This window comes from Stomoxys calcitrans, chromosome 1 (genome assembly GCF_963082655.1).
Source record: "Stomoxys calcitrans chromosome 1, idStoCalc2.1, whole genome shotgun sequence".
NCBI lineage: Eukaryota > Metazoa > Arthropoda > Insecta > Diptera > Muscidae > Stomoxys > Stomoxys calcitrans.
The window spans coordinates 55148474-55167288 of NC_081552.1; the positions used below are offsets into that span (position 1 = coordinate 55148474).

Below are 18815 nucleotides of genomic sequence, written 5' to 3' on the forward strand. Positions count from 1 at the left end.
TTACTTTGGCATTTCCAATCGTTCCAATTTCATTCAATCGTTCCAATTTCGCCTTTATGTACTCAAAGCGATGTGCAAAGAGGCGTAGTAGTTGTCTCCGAGGAAGTCGTTAATGCCCCAGCGTAAGCCATAGGGTGCCTCAGCATTAGCTGCTTCTAATACGGAGTCTAATAAAATTAAAAATAGCGTCGGCGATAGGATGCAACCCTGCTTTACTTCTTTATCGATCCCAAAAGGTCGGGTCTCTTTTCCATTGAAGCGGACTGAAACTACATCATTTCTATACAGCTTCGACTTTTCAAGGATGCCCTTATTCAACAGCGTGCTCCACATTGAAGTTCTCGAAACTGTATCAAACGCACGCTAGAAGTCGATGAATAAAAGTTATAGGTGTGTATAAGTTTCTGCAGACTGTTCAATGATTATGCGCAGGGAGTTAATAGGGCCAGCACAATAACGCCCTGGCCGAAAACCTGCTTGTTCCTTCCTCAAAATGCTGTCAAGTACAAGCGAAATACGCTGCAGAAAAAGACTTGCCATCCAGTCTCCAATTTTTACACCAGGTGACCCCTGGGATTGTGACCAAGATTTCATTCTTCCATTCTGAGGGCGTAACATTTGTATGCCAGACTTCTCTGATGATTTGGGTGATTGATGGAGCAATGGGGTGTGCTCCATATCGCAACAGTTCGCCAGGTACGTTGGCAGGACTGGATGATTTGCTGCTTTTGAGTGAGTCCAGAACGGCCTCAATTTCTTCGCAGGTGGGTGGGGCATATATCCCTGCGTGGGTTTCAGCGTATTGGGGGATTAATGTGGTCGGAGCTTACGTACACGTTTACTGGTCCTTTCGAGCAGATAAATCCGAATCATAACTCTAATTGCTGTTCGGATGTTGTTAATTCCGACCCGTTCTCATCTTTTATTATTGCCGTTGGCCTTACATTGTTGCCGCTCATTTGTTTTATTGACTCGTAAACACCACAAATGTTTCCAATGTTAGCTGCATTTTCGCCTTGCTCTGCCAGCATATTAAAATATATTCGTTTATGTCTGCTAACTAGGCGTTTGACCAGCGAGGCGGAGGCACGATATTCAGTCATGGCTGCGGTTTTATTACACTTGATTTGCCCGTAGCAGAACGTTGCGTAGATGTTTCCTGCGTTTTATTTCCCATATAGTTTCGTTGCTTATCCATGGTTTTTGGGATAAGATGACTGATTGGCCTTCGCAATGGTTCCTAATGCTGGGGCTGCCAGCGACCCCCTAGGCCGTGCATTTTTTATGATAAATTTTCTGAAGATCTGCGAGCGCCACCGTTGTCCATTCCTTTGGCTCATCCGCTGCCGACCTTATTGCACGACAGCTCCCAGCGGGACACGCCCTGCTTGTCCTAACTTTTTCGTTCGCCCCGCATATATTATTTATGCGCTACTTCGTCATATCTGATGAGCTTTCCCTTATCTACTACCTGGGGAGGCGTCCGATGGAAGAAGTAGCGTGGAAACGCCGCACGTAGTTTACTCCCAAATATTTATCATTTGAGTTATGTATTGTCCAGATCGATGTAAATGTCCGCTCGGTGTGGCTTAGGAGCTGGAAAGGGATGCACCCAAATAACATTCATTTGGTGAAATAACCTTCCTGTGGTGTGTTTATTTCACCACAAATTTTTAAATCAGATTTCTCTTCTTGGGCACACAACAATTTGTGTAAATAGCAGCAGTCTCTTTACCTTTTTGCCAGTTGTCGATGATGGGGTTATTTTGTGGAGAAATTTGGCAGTCTTTTTTTTAGAATTCTACTCTTTAGGGATAATTTTTTGATGATGTTAAAGGGGATAGTTTCTTAACTTGAATACTGTTACTTTAATACCTTTTTGAGTGTTTATCTTTATTTGTTCTTTTTTTGTTTGAAGAGACCATTTTCACTCAGTTAAAAAAAAAAAAAAAAAAAAAAAACAAGCAATCTTCAATTATTTTCATTAAAAACTGTCACTTGTTGGGATGACATTACTCTCCTCTCTCTTTCTCGTTTACTTGTTTAGTCTCTTCCTTTGATTTGTTTTTATTGTTTCCACTTGACGAAAGTTTTCCCCAGTTCCATCATCTGTTGGTGTTAGAGAATTGCTGTTGTTGCCGCCGCCACTCATTTCACCTCATTAAGGCAGATTAGCGAGAGATAATACAAACGCAAAAAAGCACAACACATAAATGAAAATCAAATGAAAGTGTGTGACCAAAAACCAAAATGTCTCTTGTGAAAGTACAACAACATGTTTTGCTGAGCGGCAACAACAAGAGCAGCACATGAAATGATCAGATATTTCAGCAGTAGTATTTCACCAAAGTAGCAAAACAAAAACAAAACAAAAAATAAGAAAAGGGGCACAAATGTATTGGACATTTAGGAAAATCTCCAACCTCCTGAGACAGAATAAGACTGAAGATTTCTTTTTGGCAAATTAGAAGTGAGCAAACACGATACAAAGGTGGACACGTAGCGAACATAAAATTTTCAAAACGTAACAAATTGACAAAAAATTTATGAAAAAAAGTTAAAAAAAAACTTAATGTCATTAAATTTAAACAAGAATTTTTCTTTAAAGAAATTTAACAAAAAATATTAAATATAATAATTAAAAAGAAAACAACAAACAAACGAAAAGGTGAAAATTTGACAAAATCTAAAAAATAAAGTAATTTTAATAGAAATAAATATAATTAAAAAAAATCATAATCGCTTTTTTAATCCCTTTTAATGTCAAGTATTTATGTTGTGTGTATGCTAATGTTTCATGTGTGTGTGGTGTATGACAAGACAAGAATTTAATGATTTTTGTCATCATAAACATAAATATAAATTAACCTGCAAACAAGAAAATCCCCCAGGAAATCAAACATAATTGTCGAAATCCATAGTCATCCATAATGGATTTTTATAATTAAATTAACAAAAATAAAATACAAAGCAAATAATTCTATTTTTAAAGAAAAAATACAAAAACAATTTTGTTCGGTCAAAAACAAATAAGTATTTAACTACAGCCACTAGTATGTCGTCTAATATCTGGAGAATATGAATCAGCCAGATACGCGCGAATGTCAAACAACAAAAATCCCAACAGCAACAACACAAATAGTAGAAACATCACCAAAAGTCTCGGCAACAATAACAACATCTGAAAGTGGTGTCACATGAGTGAAATCCCAGAAAAAATTCTTTCCTACTCTGTTCATTTGCAAAATACGTTTTTATTTTTCTGGTACAACAAAGTCTTTGGGCCACATTTCACTTAAAAATACTGAAAAGTGTTTGCTATTGAGCTGGAACCTTTTAAACTGGCATCGCTGCGCAGGTAACAGTGCTTAACGAAAGACTGAGTGAGCCTGGCCGTATGTGATATGTCTTGCTATTCAACAAGTAGTGGCCCGGGAAATCATAATTTATTCGTCGGCCTCCCAATTCGTCAAATATTCCCAAATCTCAATCAGTGAATTGAAAAATAACATGGAAATCAATATAAACTTATACTTTATGTTGTTATTGTAGTATGTGTGTGTGTGTGATGCTTCTTTAAAAAAGTAAAAGACCATACACCTCCATTTGGTTAATAGGTGGAATGCACCTCCCAGGTTTTTAGTATATACAAATATGATTCAAAAAATCAGAACGTGAAATGATTTAAATATACTTTTAAAAGAGAAATTTGACAAAAGTACCAAGAAAAACATGTGCAAGCCCATTATATTTTTCCTTGATTTTTTTTGGTGGAAAAATATAAAAAAAATGTTGGAAAAATGGAAAATTCATCAAAAAAATAAAATAAATCTGAATGTATTGACATATTGTGCCTACACTGAAAAAAAGTTGCCCCAAAAATTAAGATTTTTCCTTATTCGTGGGAAGCAAAGAACCAACACTTTAAAATAAGGTGCTAGCTTTAAATTAAATTTTCTATTTGCTAACGGATATGAATCAGTCCAATTATTATTATACCCACCACCATAGGATGGGGGTATACTTATCTAGTCATTCCGTGTGTAACACGTCGAAATATTCGCCTAAGACCGCATATATTCGGTTGCCCAAAAAGTAATTGCGGATTTTTTAAAAGAAAGTAAATGCATTTTTAATAAAACTTAGAATGAACTTTAATCAAATATACTTCTTTTACACTTTTTTTCTAAAGCAAGCTAAAAGTAACAGCTGATAACTGACAGAAGAAAAAATGCAATCACAGAGTCACAAGCTGTGAAAAAATTTGTCAACGCCGACTATATGAAAAATCCGCAATTACATTTTGGGCAACCCAATATATTCTTGATAGTCTTGACGTTCTGAGTCGATCTAGCCATGTCCGTCCGACCGTCTGTCGAAACTACGATAGCGTTCGAAGGCATAAAGCTAGCCGCTTGAAACTTTGCACGGATACTTAATATTGATGCAGATCGTTGGGAATTGCAAATGGGCCATATCGGTTCAGATTCATATATAAACCGATCTCCCGATTTGACTTTCTGATCCCCTGGAAACCGCAATTTTTTGTCCGATTTCGCTGAAATTTTGCACGTATTGCTCTGTTATGACCTTTAACAAATGTGCCAGGTACGGTCCCAATCGATCTTTAGCCTGATATAGCTTCCATATAAACCGATCTTCCGATTTGACTTCTTGAGCCCTTAAAAGCCGTAGTTGTTTTTCTAATTTGGCTGAAGTTTTGCATGCGGTGTTCTGTTATGACTTTTAACAACTGTGCAGTGTACGCTCCGAATCGATTTATAACCTGATATAGCTTCCATATAAACCGATCTTCCGATTTGACTTCTTGAGCCCTTACACGCTGCAATTTTTGTCCGATTTGACTGAAATTTTGCATGTGGTGTTCCGTTCTGACTTTTAACAACTGTTTCAAGTACGGTCTAAATCGATCAATAACCTGGTATAGCTCACATGTCCACCGTTCCTTGACCATCCTTGTTCGGTTCCTAGAACCTTTAATTGTTGCTGGTTTGATAGAAGTTTGGTATGTAGAATTAAATTATGCCCTTCAACTAAATTTATTTTTAATAAGTTTTTGGGAGAATCCATGGATGGTGGGTTTCGGCCCGGCCGAATTTGGCACGCTTTTACTTGTTTTTTAATAACTCCTTTTTTGAACTTAATATGATAACCTAAAAAAACTAAACATTTAAAGACGCTCCTATTTTTAAAGCTTTTTTGAATATTTAGTTACGGTTTCATGTTGTTTTGTACCTAGGTAAATTTCCCAGCTTTCAACGATTTTTTGACCTTCATTTACCTACTATTTAAAATAAAAAATCCTTAATATGAAGGAAAATATTTTTCACCAAAGGGAATGTTTCAATTAAAAGTTGGAAAAAATGATAATCTTTAAATTATGTTTGCTTCCCTTTGGCTCGAATATTTATTAATTTAGGATAAACATTTTTCCACTATATATGCTATACCAAACTTATGTAAAATCGGTGCCGCAAGTGATAACACGTGAAGGGCATGCGGGTAAGATAATGAGACGTTGGAGCCTTTCCTTTGTCATTGCGCGGCTTTCGCGTCTTATAGATACCGGTACTTAGGTGGGGACACAATACCAGACATGAACCATCTTAGGGGCGAGGCATGGACAACAATTAAGGATTTTGTAAGTAGCACTCCTAACTTAGATTTTCTTTTTTGAGGTTACTTTATAGTTTTTAGAGCGCACAACACGCCGATTACTGACTTAGGTGTATGTCTATAGTGGCATGGGATAGATTAATATCTGCACCATATTTTCAACCTAACCTAACCTATATCATATGATGTCCATGAGTCATCATGTGGGTCTAAAATGTCTACGAATAATAACCCAGCCATCTTAGACCCACATGTATTCAGCGATCTCAGAATTTTTATTAAGAAATTTCTCAGACATTTTCACGCAAGCCCATTTACGGCAACAAACACAGTTCAGTCGTTTATCTGTCAATCGTTTATGTTCGTATTTGATATTTTTGCCAATAAATTTAAAAATTTAAATTTATATCCAATTTTCTAAGCAGATAACTTTTAGAACATCCAATCTTATGTGCATCTTTTATTTAACGACCAACAATATTTGGAAGGGGGTATCATTATTTTCACAAAGATTTTTTATACCCACCACCAAAATAACCATTTCCGACACTATAAAGTATATATATTCTTGATCAGCGTAAAAATCTAAGCAATCTCGCCATGTCCCTCCGTCTGTCTGTTGCAATCACATTACAGTCTATAAAAATAGAGATATTGAGCTGAAACTTTGCACAGATTCTTTTTTTTTTTTGTCCATAAACAGGTTAAGTTCGAAGATGGGCTATATCGGACTATATCTTGATATAGCCCCCATATAGACCGATCCGCCGATTTAGGGTCTTAGGGTAACATATTTCGATATAGCTGCTATGGGGCATAATACAATATATGCATTTTTCACCTGATTTTGACGAAATTTGGTTAACATATATAGCCGAGTTAATGGTTCCAAAGTTCGGCCCGTCTGAAGAACCAACCAACAAGTAAAAGCCCGTTATGTTCGGCCTAGCCGAATCTTATATACCCTCCACCACGGATCGCATGTGACAAGTTTTTAATGACTTTTTCAAATATAAAAGAGCTATATCAAGTTATAGACCGATATGAACCGCACTTGCCATGGCTGTTAGAAGTCATAGAAAAATACCACCTCCAAAATTTCAGACAAATCGAGTAATAATTGCGCTCTCTAGAGGTTCAAATTGGGAGATCGTTTTTATATGGCAGCTATATCAGGTTATGATCCTATTTAGACCATACTCGGCACAAAAGTTCAAAGTCATGCCAAAACACCACGTGCAAATCGGGTGACAATTGCGCTTTGTAAAGGCTCAAGAAGTCAAATCTGAACATCGGTTTATATGTCAACTATATCTGGTTATAGACCGTGCTTAGCACAGTTGTTGGAAGTTATAACAAAACGCAACATGCAAAATTTCAGACGAATCGGATAAGAATTGCTCTAGAGGCTTATGAAGTCAAGATCCAAGATCGGTTTATATGGCAGCTATATCAAAACATGGACCGATTTGGCCCATTTACAATCCCAACCGCGCTTAAGTTAGCATGCTTTCGTCAGACAGACAGACGGACATGGCTAAATCGACTTCGAATGTCGAGACGATCAAGATTATATATACTTTGTTGAGTCTCAAATCAATACTTCGATGTGTTATAAAATAGAAAGACTAAATTATTGTAGTAAACCCCCATCCTATGGTCGAGGGTATAAAAAATTATGTTTACATTTTACCTTTAACAAGTAAAAGCGTGCTAACTTTGGCCGGGCCGAATACCCACCACCGCTAAAAAGTTGCCCTTATTAACTGAGTTTGTATTTGAATTATTTTGGTCTCAAGAAGTCATATTGTGATATGGCTACTTAGGGGGGCTTAAATAATCATATTGACCGATTCGGATAACACTTGGCACTGATGTTTTAAGCCGTAAGATAGCTTTTTGGGCCAAATGTCAGTCAAATAAGATAAAAAATTGAGGCTTATGAGGGCTCAAGAAGTCAAGTCCGGGGATCGGTTTATATGGGGGCTATATCTGTTTATAGACCGATTCGGATCATACTTAAGTCATATCTTAAGTCTTTGTTCGAAATGTCAGACAAATCGGATGAAAATTTAAATTTCTAAGGTTTTTGGGCCAAATTAGGTGAAAATGTTATCATCTAAGGGCTCAAGAAGTCAAGTCCTGGGATCGGTTTATATGGGGGCTATATCTGTTTATAGACCGATTCGGATCATAGTTGGCATGGATGTTGAAAGTCATATCTTAAGTCTTTGTTCCATATGTCAGCCAAATCGGATGAAAATTGAGGCTTCTAGGGGCTTAAGAAATCAACTCCGGATATCGATCCATTATAGACCAATTCACATCATACTTGGCATGGATGTTGGAAGGCAAAATTCAAATATTTGTTCCAAATTTTAGACAAATCAAATGAAAATGTAGGCTTCTTAGGGCTCAGGAAGTCAAATCGCGGATCGGTTTATATGGGGGATATATCCAAATCTGAACCCATATGGCCCATCCCCAATGACCTACATCAAAGTATTTGTGCCAAATTTTAAGCGGATTTACGCATTCGACGGCTATTGTGATTTCGACAGACGGACGGGCAAACGGACATGGCTAGAATGCCGAGACGATTCAGAATATATATTAAATTTTTAAAAGACAAAAATACCAAAAAAATTTTGTGTACACATAACTTCAATAAATGTTTTTCTAAATGATTTTTTATTTTTAAATTTTCTCTAAAAACAAAATTTTAATGAAATTATTTCGACAAAATTTCAATGAAATTATTTCGACAAAATTTTAATGAAATTTTTTCTAGAGACATAGTTTTAGTGAATAATTCTCCAAAGGCAAAATTTGCCTATGCCCGTGCTATCTTGACATAAATTTTTTATTTTTTTTTATTCTAATGCAATTCGCTCTCTAAAGACAATATTTCAATAATTTTTTTTTCTTAAAGTCTGGTACATGTTCGTTTTTCACCTTTGAAAACCATGTTTTTCGCTATATTCTTTTCGAAACACTACACAAATTTCAATGTAAAGAAAACATTTTATTAAAATTTCACAAAAATATTGAAAGAATGTTATACTAAATGAAATCAGCGAGTTTATTTGCTTCAAAATCTATTACCAAAAAAATATAGCGAAAAGCGGACGTAATATCTTCCTTAAGCCTTAATTTCAGTGAAAATTTCTCTAAAAAAAAAGAAAAAAAAATTTTACTAGGACAACATTTCAAAAAAAAAAAAATTACTAAACGCAAATTTTAAACAAGTAAAAACGTGTAAGGTTCGCCCGTGCCAAACTTTGGATACCATATCCATAGTTATATCTAAATAAGAGCTGGTCTGGATCATATTTTATTCAGATCCCGGGAACTCTTATACAAGTAACGGTTCAGCGAAATCAGGCAATAAATCCGCTTTTTATGGGATTAAGAACCTAAATTGCAATATCGAACTATATGGCAGCTATATGTATATAGTCTGATCTGGATCACATTTGAATCGGATTGTGGGAGGCTTAAAAAAACTCACTGTTTTAAATTTCAGCGGAATTGGGTGATAAATCCGCTTTTTTGGGGACTAAGACCCCAAATTGGAAGATCGGTCTATATGACAGCTATATCGTAATATAATCCGATCCTCACTATATTTGAATCGGATTATGGGAGAATCGGATTGTGGGAGACTTAAAAAAACTCACTGTTTTAAATTTCAGCGGAATCGAGTAATAAATCCGCTTTTTATGGATCCAAGACCCTAAATTGGAAGATCGGTCTATATGGTAGCTTTAGCTAAATATAGTCCAATCGTAACCATATTTGGGTCGGATGTCAGGAGGCTTCAAATATTTCACCTTTTCAAATGTCAGCGGAATCGGATAATAAATAAAGCTTTTATGGGTTTCAGACCCTTTATCGGCAGATCGGTTTATATGACAGCTTAATATAAATATAGTCCGATCGTAACCATATTGGGTCGGATGTCAGGAGGCTTAAAACATTTCACCGTTTCAAATGTCAGCGGAATCGGGTTATAAATAAAGCAGCAAAAAGACCTATCTAAGCCAATTCAATTTCAGCTCAATATATCAATTTTTGAAGGCTGGACGGACAGACACACGGACATCATTAAATCGCCTTAGAATTTTACGACGATCCGAAATATATATACTTTGTAGGGTCGGAAATGGATATTTCAATGTGTTGCAAACGGAATGACTAAATGATTATACCCCCTATTCAGGGACGTAGCCAAGGGGGCCATCGGGCCCGAGTATGAATTTTGAATTTTGCAATTTAGGTACACTATGGCAACCTAAATTGGGATGCCAAAAGAGTTTTTGGAAATTTCGAAACAAAAAAGTACCAAAAATGATACGAAATGGGAGAACTTTGCATAGGGCGAACGGGTAGAGCTAGAACTTCGTAATTTGGCTTAAATAATTGTTGTTGCGAAATAAAGAGGGTACATAGAACAAGTAAGAGCGTGCTAAGTTCGGCCGGGCCGAATCTTATATACCCTCCACCATGGATCGCATTTGTCGAGTTCTTTTCCCGGCATCTCTTCTTAGGCAAAAAAGGATATAAGAAAAGAGTTGCTCTGCTATTAAAACGATATCTAGAAATGGTCCGGTTCGGACCACAATTAAATTATATGTTGGAGACCTGTGTAAAATGTCATCCAATTCGTATAAGAATTGCGCCCATTGGGGCTCACGATGTAAAATAGAGAGAACGATTTATATGGGATCTGTATCGGGCTATAGACCGATTCAGACCATAATAAACAATTTTGTTGATGGTCATGAGAGGATCCATCGTACAAAATTTCAGGCATATCGGATAATAATTGCGACCTCTAGGGGTCAAGAAGCCAAGATCCCAGATCGATTTATATGGCAGCTATATTAGGTTATGAACCGATTTGAACCTTATTTGACACAGTTATTGAATGTAAAAATAAAATACGTCATGCAAAATTTCAGCCAAATCGGATAGGAATTGCGCCCTCTAGAAGCTCAAGAAGTCAAATCCCCAGATCTGTTTATATGACAGCTATACCAGGTTATGAACCGATTTCAACCATACTTGGCACAGTTGTTGGGTATCATAACAAAACACGTCGTGCGAAATTCCATTCCAATCGGATAAGAATTGCGTACTCTAGAGGCTCAAGAAGTCAAGACCCAAGATCGGTTTATATGGCAGCTATATCAGGTTATGGACCGATTTGAACCATACTTGACACAGTTGTTGGATATAATAACAAAACACGTCGTGCAAAATTTCATTTCAATGGGATAAGAATTGCGTACTCTAGAGGCTCAAGAAGTCAAGACCCAAGATCGGTTTATATGGCAGCTATATCAGGTTATGGACCGATTTGAACCATACTTGGCACAGTTGTTGGATATCATAGCAAAACACGTCATGCAAAAATTCATTCCAATCGGATAAGAATTGCGCACTCTAGAGGCTCAAGAAGTCAAGACCCATGATCGGTTTGTATGGCAGCTATATCAAAACATGGACCGATATGACCATACAATACCAACCGACCTACACTAATAAGAAGTATTTGTGCAAAATTTCAAGCGGCTAGCTTTACTCCTTCGGAAGTTAGCGTGCTTTCGACAGACAGACAGACGGACGGACGGACGGACATGGCTAGATCGACATAAAATGTCACGACGATCAAGAATATATATACTTTATGGGGTCTCAGACGAATATTTCGAGTAGTTACAAACAGAATGACGAAATTAGTATACCCCCCATCTTATGGTGGAGGGTATAAAAACTATGAAAAATAGTAATGGAAACGGAAGAAACTTACGTTTAGTACATTATTTGGTACCATTTCATACTTTCTTTACGGATTGGACTAGAGCTCTGAAATTGAACATGTAGAATATACTAAGAAATATGATGGATGACTAAGTAATTTTTAACAAATCGCACATTTTGATGCCAAAAAGTACGAAATAGATTTTTAACTTTAACAGTGAACGGAGAAGGGCACAATTAAAAAAATTGCTAAAAATTATCGATGTCTTGACAAATATACGATAATTTGTACCAAATATGAAATGTTGAAATCGTACAAAAAGTACTTAAGTGCTGTAATTGGTACCATTTACTACTTTCTTTATAGATTGAGCTACAGATCTGAAATTTGGAGTACAGGCACATCTTGGCACTTGTGCCGGACGATTAAAAAAATTTGTTGATATTCGCACATTTTGGTACCAAAAAGTACAATGTGGCACTTTCTTTACGGATTCAGCTACAGCTCTGAAATTTGGAATACAGTTACATCTAGGCACTTTGTACCGAGAGACTAGAAGACTTTTTAGAAGTTCGTTCATTTGGTACCAAAACGTACAAAGCGGTACTATATTTACAAACTGAGCTACATCTGTGACATTAGAGATACAGGTACATCTTGGCAGTATGTAACGGATGACTAGAAGATTGTTTTGAAATTTGTACATTTAGGTACTAAAACGTACAAAATGGTACTTTATTTACGGATTGAACTAAAACTCTCAAAGTTGCCATACAGTTACGCCTTGATAGTATTTATCGGCCGACTAGAGTGTTTTTTAATTCGTACAATTAGGCACTAAAACTTTCAAAACGTTCTTTTTTTACGGATAAGGCTAAAGCTATTAAAATTGCGATACAGTTACGTCTTGATAGTGGGTGTACCATCGGGGGCAACGAAGCGACCGAGCGTATGCTAGTTTATTCACAATTTAGTGAATTTATATTGACGTAGCAATTTTTTCAAATATTTAGATTTTTAAAATTATAAAAAAAATCTTTACTTTCTAAACCCCAATAGCAAAAAAATAATTTTTTTAATGTTTTATGACCATTTAGCGAAGAATGCTCGATTTAATGATTTTGGTATAAAATTATGTCAATAATCCTACTTCTATGGACAGCACGTTGTGATAGATGGAAGCCATTCATCCAGCTTGTTAGATGTACGATCGATCCGTGGAGCGAATATAGATTCGGATCATTGCCCTGTTACAGCAAAGGTTCGCACCCGTTTGAACATGGCGAGGAAAGTACGATCTGACACTACACGGAAGCTGGACATTGAAAAGCTGCAAACACAACAAACGGCAGCGGCATACTCCACTCGACTGACCCAACTGCTTGATGAAAGCACTCCTTGTTCCGATGATATAATGGCGCAGTGGCAAACTATTGCCCACTCCATGGAAAATGCCGCGAAATCTGTACTTGGGTACCGGAAGGCTCCTCCAAGAAACCCATGGTACGATCAAGAGTGTCGAGATGCTACTGAAGCCAAGAATGCGGCATATAGAGCAATCCTGCAATCAGTAGCAACGCGCCAGATGAGGGAAAGGTATCGGGAGAAACGTCTATTCCGCAGAAAGAAAAAGGAAATGGAATGACGTGAGTGTGGGCGAATTGAGATGTACAGGAGTCAGAATGAAGTCCGGAAATTCTACCAAAGAATTAAACATCAAACCGATGGCTTTGGTGCAGGAACATCCTCCTGCAGAGAAAAAAAAGGAAATCTGGTAACTGACACAGACCTCCTAGTCAGAATGAGGTCCAGATAGCAGTGACCCGACTAAAGAACAACAAGGCAGCAGGAGCCGACGGGTTACCCGCTGATCTATTTAAGACCGGAGGCGATACGCTGATAAGGCGTATACATCAGCTTATCTGCGCAATCTGGCTAGAAGATCGCAAACCCGATGAATGGAACCTCAGCATACTATGTCCCGTACACAAGAAAGGAGACAAGACGGAATGTGCCAACTACAGAGGAATAAGTCTCCTCCTCATCGCATACAAGGTACTCTGGAGCGTACTGTGTGAAAGATTCAAACCTAAAGTCAATGAGATAATTGGGCCCTATCACTGCGGCTTTAGACCTGGTAAATCCATCATAGACCAGATATTCACACTGCGCCAAATCCTGGAAAAGACCCCAGAAGGACAAATCAACACCTACCATCTCTTTGTTGACTACAAATCCGCTTTCGATTCTCTTTTACGTTCAAAGGTATTTCAAGCCATGTCTGAGTTTGGTATCCTTGCAAAATTAATAAGACTCTGCAGGATGACACTTGCTGATACGCGTTCCTCAGTAAAAATAGGAAAGAATCTCTCCGTACCATTCAATACCAAACGAGGTTTCAAACAAGGAGACAGCCTATCGTGTGATCTCTTTAAAATCCTACTGGAGAAGATTATACGAGATGCAGATGTGAATAGATATGGCACACTAATCACAAGAGAACACATGCTACTCGCCTATACCGACGACATCGATATCATAGGTCGGTCACCTGAAGTAGTAACTGCAGCCTTTTTAGAGAGATTTTAGAATGAGCGCAGAAGATCGAGGCGCTTGGAACGCCATTCTACGTTCGGCTAGTCGAACAAATATTCTGTCATAGCCAATTAAAGTAAAGTAAGTAAGTATGGACAGCAGATAGAAGTAGGATTACTGACATAATTTTTTTTTTAACCATCAATCGCAACAAGACATTAAAACGGATTCCAGAAATCTCATTCCTAAGTATTTTGAGAATTTTTTTCGTTTGATTTTTGGGATAAAAAAAAATTGCTTACTTTTGAGAAGCCAATTTTCCCCCAAAGCATGACGGGAAAAATTGTTGTAACTGGTTTCAGTCGTCTGCTTTACGCCAATCCAAATTTTATTACGATTCCTAACTCGAGTTGGAATTTTTCTAATGCAGCTCTATTCGTGGGTGTTTTCGTCGTTAATGCGAACCTGGGCACACGGAGCAACAGCAAGAGCCGTTGCCATTGTATACCGTTCGAAGCCATTAAAACAACTTCCAAAAGATATTTGCACTGTGTTGTCAATCAGTGCAACATTCAGCTCTGACTTCATGACCAAATGTCACCGCTGATGTGTCAGTTCTGGCAGCCAATAGCTACCACAATTAAAAACAAGTAAAAGCGTGCTAAGTTCGGCCGGGCCGAATCTTATATACCCTCCACCATGGAGCGCATTTGTCAGTTCTTTTTCCGGCATCTCTTCTTAGGCAAAAAATGATATAAGAAAAGAAAGAAAGAAAAAACCTGCTATTAGAGCGATATCAAGATATGATCCGGTTTAGACCACAATTAAATTATATGTTGGAGACCTGTGTAAAATGTCAGCCAATTCGAATAAGAATTGCGCCCTTTGGGGGCTAAAAAAGTAAAATAGAGAGATCGATTTATATGGGAGCTGTATCGGGCTATAGACCGATTCAGACCATAATAAACACGTATGTTGATGGTCATGAGAGGATCCGTCGTACAAAATTTCAGGCAAATCATCAGAATTTCGCTCTCTAGAGGCCCAAGAAGTCAAGACCCAAGATAGGTTTATATGGCAGCTACATCAGGTTATGGACCGATTTGAACCATACTTGGCACAGTTGTTGGATATCATAACAAAACACGTGGTGCAAAATTTCATTCTTATCGGATAAGAATTGGGCACTCTAGAGCCTCAAGAAGTCAAGACCCAAGATCGGTTTATATGACAGCTATACCAGGTAATGGCCCGAATTGAACCATACTTAGCACAGTTGTTAGAAGTGATACTAAAACACTATGTGCAAAATTTCAGTCTAGTCGGATGAGAATTGCGCCCTCTAGAGGCTCAAGAAGTCAAGACCCAAGATCGGTTTATATGACAGCTATATCAGGTTATAGACCGATTTGAACCACACTTGGCACAGTTATTGGATATCATAACAAAACACGTAGTCCAAAATATCATTCCAATCGGATAAGAATTGCGCACTCTAGAGGCTCAAGAAGTCAAGACCCAAGATCGGTTTATATTGCAGCTATATCAGGTTATTAACCGATGTGAACCATACTTGGCACAGTTATTGGATATCGTAGCAAAACACGTCGTGCAAAATTTCATTCAAATCGGATAAGAATTGCGCACTCTAGAGGCTCAAGAAGTCAAGACCCAAGATCGGTTTATATGACAGCTATATAAGGTTATGGACCGATTTGAATCATATTTGGCACAGTTGTTGGATATCATAACAAAACACGTCGTGCAGAATTTCATTCCAATCGGATAGGAATTGCGCACTCTAGAGGCTCAAGAAGTCAAGACCCAAGATCGGTTTATATGACAGCTATATAAGGTTATGGACCGATTTGAACCATACTTGGCACAGTTGTTGGATATAATAACGAAACACGTCTTGCAAAATTTCATTCCAATCGGATAAGAATTGCGCACTCTAGAGGTTCAGGAAGTCAAGACCCAAGATCGGTTTATATGGCAGCTATATCAGATTATGAACCGATTTGAACCATACTTGGCACAAATGTTGGATATCATAACAAAACACGTCGTGCAAAATTTCATTCCAATCGGATAAGAATTGCGCACTCTAGAGGCTCAGGAAGTCAAGACCCAAGATCGGTTTATATGGCAGCTATATCAAAACATGGACCGATATGGCCCATTTATAATACCAACCGACCTACACTAATAAGAAGTATTTGTGCAAAATTTCAAGCGGCTAGCTTTACTCCTTCGGAAGTTAGCGTGCTTTCGACAGACAGACGGACGGACGGACGGACATGGCTAGATCGACATAAAATTTCACGACGATCAAGAATATATATACTTTATAGGGTCTCAGACGAATATTTCGAGTAGTTACAAACAGAATGACGAAATTAGTATACCCCCCATCTTATGGTGGAGGGTATAAAAAAAGATGAGGTATATTTACCAATTTCAAAGTAACAAGAACTTTGGCAATTTTCAATTTTGAAAAAATGTGGAGTGAGCGTTTGTGAATTAAGTCGTCTTTATCATAAGTTTTCCAAAGAAAGACAAAGTTTTTAAAAACATTTTCCTAAAGATAAAGCGTTAAGTTCAGCCGGGCCGATCTTTGGATACCCACCACCTCGGGTATATATGTAAACCACCTTTCGTCAAAATCCGATGAAAAATGCATACCTTATGCAGCTATATCTAAATATATGTGTATATTTCGGCGAAATTGGACAATTGGATCGGTTTATATGGCAGCTATATCTAAATCTGGACCGATCTGTGCCATATTGCAGAAAGATATCGAGGGGCTTAACCTTGCTTACTGTCCCAAATTTTGGCAAAATCGGAAAATAAATGCACCTTTTATGGGCACAAGACCTTAGATCGAGAGATCGGTCTATACGGCAGCTATATCCAAATCTGGACCGATCTGCAAATTGAAGATAGATGTCGAAGGGCCTAACACAACTCACTGTCCCAAATGTCAGCAAAATCGGATAATAAATGTGGCTTTTACGAGCCTAAGACCCTAAATCGGCAGATCGGTCAATATGGACTAAGATATAGTCCGATATAGCCCATCTTCGCACTTAACCTGCTTATGGGCAAAAAAAGAATCTGTGCAAAATTTTCAGCTCAATATCTCTATTTTTAAAGACTGTAGCGTCATTTCAACAGACAAACGGACGGACATGGCTAAATCGTCTTAGATTTTTACGCTGATCATGAATATATATACTTTATAGTGTCGAAAATGGATATTTCGTCCATCCTTCGGTGGTGGATATAAAAAATGGATTTAAAAACATTGGTGAAATTTTTCTAAAAACATCATTTTCAGTAAAAGTTTTCTACAAACAAAATTTAAGTAAAATTTTATCTACAAACAAAATTTCAGTGAAATTTTTTTAGAAACATTTTCTGTATAGACCAAAATTTAAAACATTTTTTTAAAGAAAAAATTTTTGAGAATATAAAAATATCAAAAATTTCTTTGAATTAAATATTTTCATGAAATTTTCTCAAAAGACAAACATATAAAAACATTTTCTCTATAGACTTAAATTTGGGAAAAATATGTACAAACTTTTGGTATTTTTGATTTTCTTTCAAGAAAATCTTGATATTGTTATCCTTTCTTCATTTGTATACATAAAATAAATACACATAATGGCACATTTAATATGCTCAAATGTTTTTCATAGAAATTCTTTTGTAATATAAAAATTTTACGGAAATGATTTTCTTAAAAGGGTAGGTAGGAAAAACTGTGGTGAAAATTGACCAGCTAAATTCTCAAAATGTTGACAAAAAAAAATCGAAAACTTCCTAAATTAGGAAATTTGTTCATACACGTGAGATTTCTCTTATACTCAATTAGTCAGCATTCATCAAAAATGACTTTCGGGCGGTTTAAGTGAATTTCAAAAAATAAATTGAGCAGAATGTAGGTGTTTTTTTATAAAAATTAGTCAAAATCTTCAAATGCATCTAAAAATAATATTTGCAGTCTGTATGCGTAGTATTTTATGGAAATCAATTTAATAGCCGATTGTTGAAATATCCTGTTGAAGTCATTCAACCTGTTCGAGGCAAATTAAAACTAACGGAAAATATAAATTGTTTGTTTTATATTGTTCGACCTTTTTAGTTAAATATTTAAATTTTGTAAAGTCAAGCTCGAGTTCTTCAGATTTGTGTAATTATTTATTTGTTTGTTCATTCTGTTTATTAGCAAACAAATCTGCAGACCTCGAGTAAAATATAAATTTTCACAATATTAAACAAAAAATAAAAACATTGTCATTAAAATCTAGCCAAGTCGCCGAAATGTTTGACAAAATAATTGAATAGTCCAATCTTACTACAATAAAAAGCTAATGGTGATTTCGACTGTGCAAAAAAGTGTAGCATGTTTTCGACACGTAGCAATAAAATCGAAATTTTGTGTTCGTTTGTCCAAAAAAATATAACCACACCACCCACCCAGTGTAGTCTTCGTTTGTAAGGGTGTTGCGTACAGAGAGTGGAACAATGTTGCATTTCCTATACCGTGCCAAGTCCACGGCGTAGAATATCGCACTTTAAATCAGCTGCTATCATTTCATAGGCACCTACACCAAAATAACGGTGCTCACAGATTTTTAAAGATGATATTTATTATAGGAGACTAAGGGCGGGTTTCTCGTAGCAAAAATAAACTTCGTGTTAGCTAACCGGAACATTAATTTGTTGTGGGGATAAGCCTCCTTTTAGCAAATTTGGTTTTCTCGTACACTTTTAAGGTAATTTAGAAGATATGGCAACATGACGTAGCAATCAGATTTAGCATTAAAAAATTTACACAAACTTTTACGGAAAATCTTCCTTTTTT

General features: G+C 36.8%; 1 protein-coding gene across 1 annotated transcript in view; it reads left to right on the forward strand.

The window, feature by feature from the left end:
* The first annotated feature begins 2480 nt into the window (after positions 1-2480).
* The window catches only part of LOC106094068 (uncharacterized), a 73772-nt gene continuing 57437 nt past the window's right edge, over positions 2481-18815 (forward strand). Inside the window, exon 1 of the mRNA XM_059360098.1 lies at positions 2481-2556. The gene's annotated coding sequence lies outside the window, so the exon portion shown is untranslated. The remainder of the gene's footprint in view (positions 2557-18815) is intronic.